Source organism: Chelonoidis abingdonii, chromosome 4 (genome assembly GCF_003597395.2).
Source record: "Chelonoidis abingdonii isolate Lonesome George chromosome 4, CheloAbing_2.0, whole genome shotgun sequence".
NCBI classification, from domain to species: domain Eukaryota; kingdom Metazoa; phylum Chordata; order Testudines; family Testudinidae; genus Chelonoidis; species Chelonoidis abingdonii.
Window position 1 is genome coordinate 74,191,010 of NC_133772.1, and position 5,957 is coordinate 74,196,966.

General features: G+C 37.3%; 1 protein-coding gene across 3 annotated transcripts in view; it reads right to left on the reverse strand.

Moving 5' to 3' along the window:
- The window catches only part of LRRC4C (leucine rich repeat containing 4C), a 933,364-nt gene that overhangs the window by 536,531 nt on the left and 390,876 nt on the right, over nt 1–5,957 (reverse strand). For all 3 annotated transcript variants that reach the window (XR_004375621.1, XM_032794464.2, XM_032794453.2), the window contains exon 2: nt 4,068–4,157. The gene's annotated coding sequence lies outside the window, so the exon portion shown is untranslated. The remainder of the gene's footprint in view (nt 1–4,067; nt 4,158–5,957) is intronic.

The following is a 5,957-nucleotide window of genomic DNA, read 5'->3' on the forward strand; positions in this document are numbered from 1 at the left end:
ATTTTTGGGTGGTGGCAGGCTATCAGATCTAAGCTAGTAATTAAGCTTAGAGGAATTCATGCAGGTACCCAAATTTTGGACGCTAAGGTTCAGATTTGGGAATTATACCTTATGACACAGAGGGATATGGAAAATCTCAAATAATAATAATAATATCTACCTCGGGAGGGCGAGGAGAGTAATTGTTGTTTACATAGCACTTTGAGATGGCCGGATGCAAACTGTAACTCAGTGGCAAAATGGTAACAGCTGCCAATATAGCCTCTGTCTGAGTGAGAATTAAAGAAAAGAAGAAATAAAAAAGAGAGGAAAAGCAAATTCTCTGTGGGAGTTGGTGTGTGTTTGTGTGTAGCTGGATGTATCAGAACACAAAATGTCAGCTGATTCTCTCCATTTAATATAGTAAAAGGTATACTAGACAGAAAACAAGTCACAAGAGATACATACACAACAGCAATGATATAAAAATATGGCCTCTTTCCAATATACAAGAGAGGTAGGAATCTTTGGTTGATTTTATTTATATGAAGACAAACCAAGTTACTGGGATCTGAGCACTCTGGAATTTGGAGATAATTTACAGTTGTATCAAACTCCTTGATTATCTTCTCACTCTAACCAAAAGCATTCTGTCCAAACAATCATTTACTTTGGGGAAGTTAAACTCCAGAGCCTTTGCTTTTTGGCTACATCTCTGATATTTAGGAAGTGTGATTGTGGAGGGAGCAAATGGATGAAGTGTTTCACTCTGTATCTTCAGAAACAATTGCTTATAACAATAACCAGATCAAAAAAAAAAAAAAGATGCTAATGCACATATAGAAGTATGAATCCATACATTAACAGCATGAGATCATATTATTATTCCTGCAAAATGAGTGCCTGATTCACAAGAATTCAAAGGCACTTCTGTTTCAAATTACTTTTTAAACAGTATGATTTGTCTAACATGTTATTAAGGGCTCTTCAGAGGAAAAAGGAAAAAATGGATTAATAGCAAACAGCATATTGATTGAAATGTAATTTCTATTATCACAGCTAAATTGCATTTTCACATGCAAGCTGGAGCCTTGGTAAACAGAGATTATTTTTGCATGTGTCCCCTTAAACATATTGTTGCTCATTTTTGTGTTTTGTGTTGTGTCCATTTTATATTAAATTCCAAATAGTAGTGAAGCTATTTCTCTTAAAAGAGAGACACCTCCTGCTATCACCCCTCAATGCATTCAATTTACAATGAAAATGTCAACATAAAAAAACCTATTGGAAGACATTCCTTATGTGGGTTCCCGCTACCATCACCCAGATTATTAAAACTGAAAGAATTTTTTAAATGCTCAACAGCAGCAGGGTTAGGCCACTGCTGAAAGTCAGTGGGAGTTTTAACCTTTATTTAACTGGGAATAAAGACAAGCCAATGCAGGGTGTTTTTGAAAATCCCAACACTGGTGCATGTTTAATTATCTTGTTCATTTTTTTTTGACATAACTTACAGCTTTTCTACATTGTAGTTTGTATAGACATATCCACATTAGCTGCACTCTAGGTAGCTCACTAAAAAACAGACATGAGGACACAGCGACAAAGGCTTCAGCCTAGACTGCATGATCCTGCCTGACCCCTCGGGATACACATATGTTTGTCAGCCTGTGCTGAAACCCACACCTCTGCATCCTCACATCTATTTTGACTGAACAAGCTAGATTACAATTACCACAATTACGTCTGCATGTGCCGCCAGAGGCAGAAATTTTGCGTATAGGATGTGAATGATGTGCTCCACCCATTATGCTTGCTCCCACTGGTGCCCTGGCTCTGCTGTGTATGCTGATACAGAGGTGGGGCATGCCCCTCTTTATCTCTGCATCCTTCTTGTTCTCTTGGTCCTCAAAGGAGGGTGGGTGCAAGTAATCCCTGTGCAGCCCAGAGAGCAGAGGATGAATGGACTGCTACTATATGCAGGTGTGCAAGGGGATTGGGATACTTCTTTTTCAACCCTCCACCCCAAAATCATGTAGTCAGTAGTTTCATTTTTATTATTAAATTACTCTATGATCAGTTTCACTCATTCTAAAACAAGAGTGTATTGGGTTTGAGACCTGAGCACTGTAAAAGGTTTTTAAAAAATTAACTTTAAAAAAAACACTAAGGACATTTTTAGTGAACATACTAAGTTTCAAAAATCTATTCTCTCTCCAAAACAATGAACATTTTGAACTTAAACAACATTACGATTGATCTTTTAAAGACATTTTTAAATAGAAACATTTTGATGTACAGATGAGACTCATGAAAATATTTGTTTTCCTCTGCATTCTAATCTTGCAATAAATGTAGTCAATTTCCTAGTTAAAGGGATGAATTTGGATACCAGAGACGGATAGTTGAATGACTGGCTGCAAAAGAACTTCAGTGAATTTAGCCTTATTTCTTTTCATAAGTCATTTGTGAACAGACCAACTTGTACTATTTCATTTACTACTCATATTTGTTTGAAACACGTTTGTGAACAAAATTTCAGCGTATTAGTTGTTTACAAAACTTTACAATTTGGCTACTCACTATTCTGGAATAGTAACTGGTCATTTAAGTCACACAGTATCATTTCTACTCCTTCACGGGAGCTTTTTAAGAACAAGAATAACTAATAAAGAATTATAAGAAGTGAACAGCAACTATCAAACAGTGAACCTTTTTGATTACACACAAAATCCTTTGCAGTCATGAGAATTTGGGTATTTACAAGACAAACATCCAATTCCCAAGTATTTGGGTGAGCAAAACCTGTTCTCACAAATGTTTATGAATAGTGTTGAGGGGAAGGGGGGCAGGAGGGAGGTAAACAAGACTATGAACATTGTAGAACCAGCACACCATTCAAAATTCAAATGAAATTTCACAGGAACTCTTATGCAGAATCCAAACAGAGCTAACAGAGTGTTCCAGCGGAATCTTACACTGGACCTATATCAGACCAAAAGGGCTCTAGGCAGTTGATGTCTAACAAAAATAGGAAAAAAAAAATCAAGAATTACAATCCCACCAACAGCAATATCAGAGATGATTTTGCTATTCCAGACTGACCGTGCTTAGTGCATATTGCAGTGAGACTTAAAATAAATGGCCTTTTGTCCTTCCCTGGTATATTAGTACATTAAACCTGAGAAGGTCATTAATATTACTTAGGATCTTCTCAGAGCTGAAAAGTTTAATCAAAGTTTACATCACTGGCTGCCTCTCTGTAGCTTAGTTTGTAGCATTCCTGCTACATAAAGGTCAAGATGATGCTATTTTGGGGGAAGAGAACTAATAGCGAGGTCTATCTAGACTTTGGCCAGGCAGACTCTGTGTAATTTTCTCTAGTGCTTAGTTTTATGAATTATCATAAATCCTGGCCTGTGTTGTCATGGATTCTCCCTGAGCTGAGGTTATCTACTGCATAGTAGCATTTGATGAAGACTAATGTTTATGAGCCAGGCTAAGAGACAGCATCCTCAGCAGAGACAGAATTCCCATTGATGACTGTGCATCTAGTAGGTTATGGCCTTACATTCATGTTTCAGTTGACACACAAGTCAGTAACACAGCCAGAGGTCTAGAAGAGGAGGGCTAGCTTCATGGCTTACTGCCTTCACATGTTCCCTAATACAGCTTACCTATGGGCCTGATTCTTGAGGAAAAACAATTCCCATTAATTTCAATTAAGTGAAGACAGAAAATGAATCATTAAGGAGGATTCCAAAGAAAGTCTATCTTGCAGATGGACCTTTTAATTCCTTTTAAAATTTAATTCCTTTTAAAAGAAAATTGAGGTTTTCACTTACAAGATGTTCTCTGAGCTTATCTCACCTAGAAGAGACACTGTACCGTAAGATATAAGACAAAATTACAGTAAAGGCAACAGAAAGGCCTGACCTCTGACAAAATTTCTCATATTATTTTGGGTGCTACTATTAGCCAAACTTTTTTTTGAAATCTCTAACCATTAGCTCTTTGGTTAAAACCAGTCACACCCATTAGCCTAAACTCACATGCTATCATCATTAAAATAAACTCATTGAACTCACATGATGTTCAGACTATCCAATTGAATGTCAGCTTGTTTGGCTCCCACATCACTAAACTATCTTGAATTCTTGCAAGAGAGAATTTCATTTCTGGAGACGACAAATAAAAAAAAAGGCATTACGTTAGACCAGTGAAGATTGCACATAAGTGACAAGCAGCATTGTGCTGAAAAACAAAACCTTCCCAATAGACATATATGGGGGGACTGGGGAGGAAATCACAATGAAATAAAGAGAGTAGGATATTATTGTGGCACAATAATTGCCACAATTTTTTTAATATGTAGAAAACAAGTAAATTTGATGGTGAGTAATTTTTCTTTGGTTGTTGGTTGTTTTTTTCTCCCTCTCTTTTCTCCTCTGAGAAAAAGATTATGCTTTTCTGGGAAAAAGAGAGAATTTTCTATTTTGTGACAAAACACCTCCATTTTACAGGCTTGCTGAGGACCATTAATCTGTGCCATTATTGTCATCAAGAGGTCATTGCCTGATGAAAATGAGGACACTTCACCTTGGTCAATATGGACAGAAGGATTTTGAAGGAATTTGTTTGGGTGGTACTCCAGAATAGCACCTGTTTCTACACTTTTGTAATGGCTACTAATAGGAGCAAATGAAGAATAGGGAAATAGAATAGCCAAACTTCTATCAGTGAAATCTAATTAACTTTGGAATAGTCTCCCTGGGGAAATGGTGTAAGCCTGACCATTTCAAATATAGCGGACAAGGCACTAGCAAGTATGTATGTGCAATAGGATTTTCAAGAATGACTAGCATTGGCCTAATTGCTCCTACTGAAGATAAAGGTAGCTTTAACATTAACTTCAATGGGAGCAAAGTTAGATCTGTGTTAAAAACTTTTGAAAATCCCACCTTTCAAGGTCCCTTCCAGTTCTATGAGATAGGTATATCTCCATATATTTATTTATTTATCTTTTATATAACCCTGCAGCAGAGGTGACAATTGTCAGCTTTAGGCAGACTTCCTAAAGGACCTAACAATTCACCAACACAATTTGTTGTAATCTCTTTCTCCCATTTTACACCACCAGCATAAGGAACAGTCAGAGTAGGCTAAGCAGTTGAATGTTGGACCACTTTAAGCTTCTACATGAGTAGAGGAGGTTATGAGAGTTGAGTCAAATTACTGTACAAAGTGTTATGCAGATGGGTATGGTAATGATGTTGGGAAGCACTGGTTTGGGTTTAAAGCCAGTAATCTCTCTCACAAGTGAGATACAAAAGTTCATGAGTTGGTTCTTTTGTCAAATCAATAGCCTTTCACTCTCTCCTTTGCCCTCTTCTCCCTGCAAAAATGCATTCAACAATGTGACGCTTCCCTGTGACAGAATTTCTAGTTTATTGTGCCTCCATCCAAAATTTATCACCATGGACAGAAAAGACATCAGAAGTCAAAGGGAGTTGAGGATGCTCACCACCACAAAAGAAGCACTCAGCAACTCCTAGGATAGGACCTCCTATTTTTGATATCTTTCATCAACCTTGTCCTGTCATCTAATTTCCCCATTTATCACTGAGAAAAGATAGAGTTCTACATAGAAATGAGTGAAATATATAAAAATAAACAATATATGCAGGTCTATCTTCAGAAGAATAGGTTCTGGTCTTTGATTTATGCCATTTTTCAAACCCTGCTTCTGAAATTCTGTTCAGAGTTATCATAACTTCTTACTCAGATTTGAACCTTAGCGTTCATAACCTGAGAAGTTAGCATGAACCCTTCTAAGCTTAATTACCAGCTTAGATTTGATCTTGCTGCCACCACCCAAAAATTCCAGGGTTTTGGCTCCCTCTGGTCTCCCCAAACCCTTACCTGGGGAACCCCAAGACTCAGAATCCCTGAGTCTTACCACAAAGGGAAATAACCCA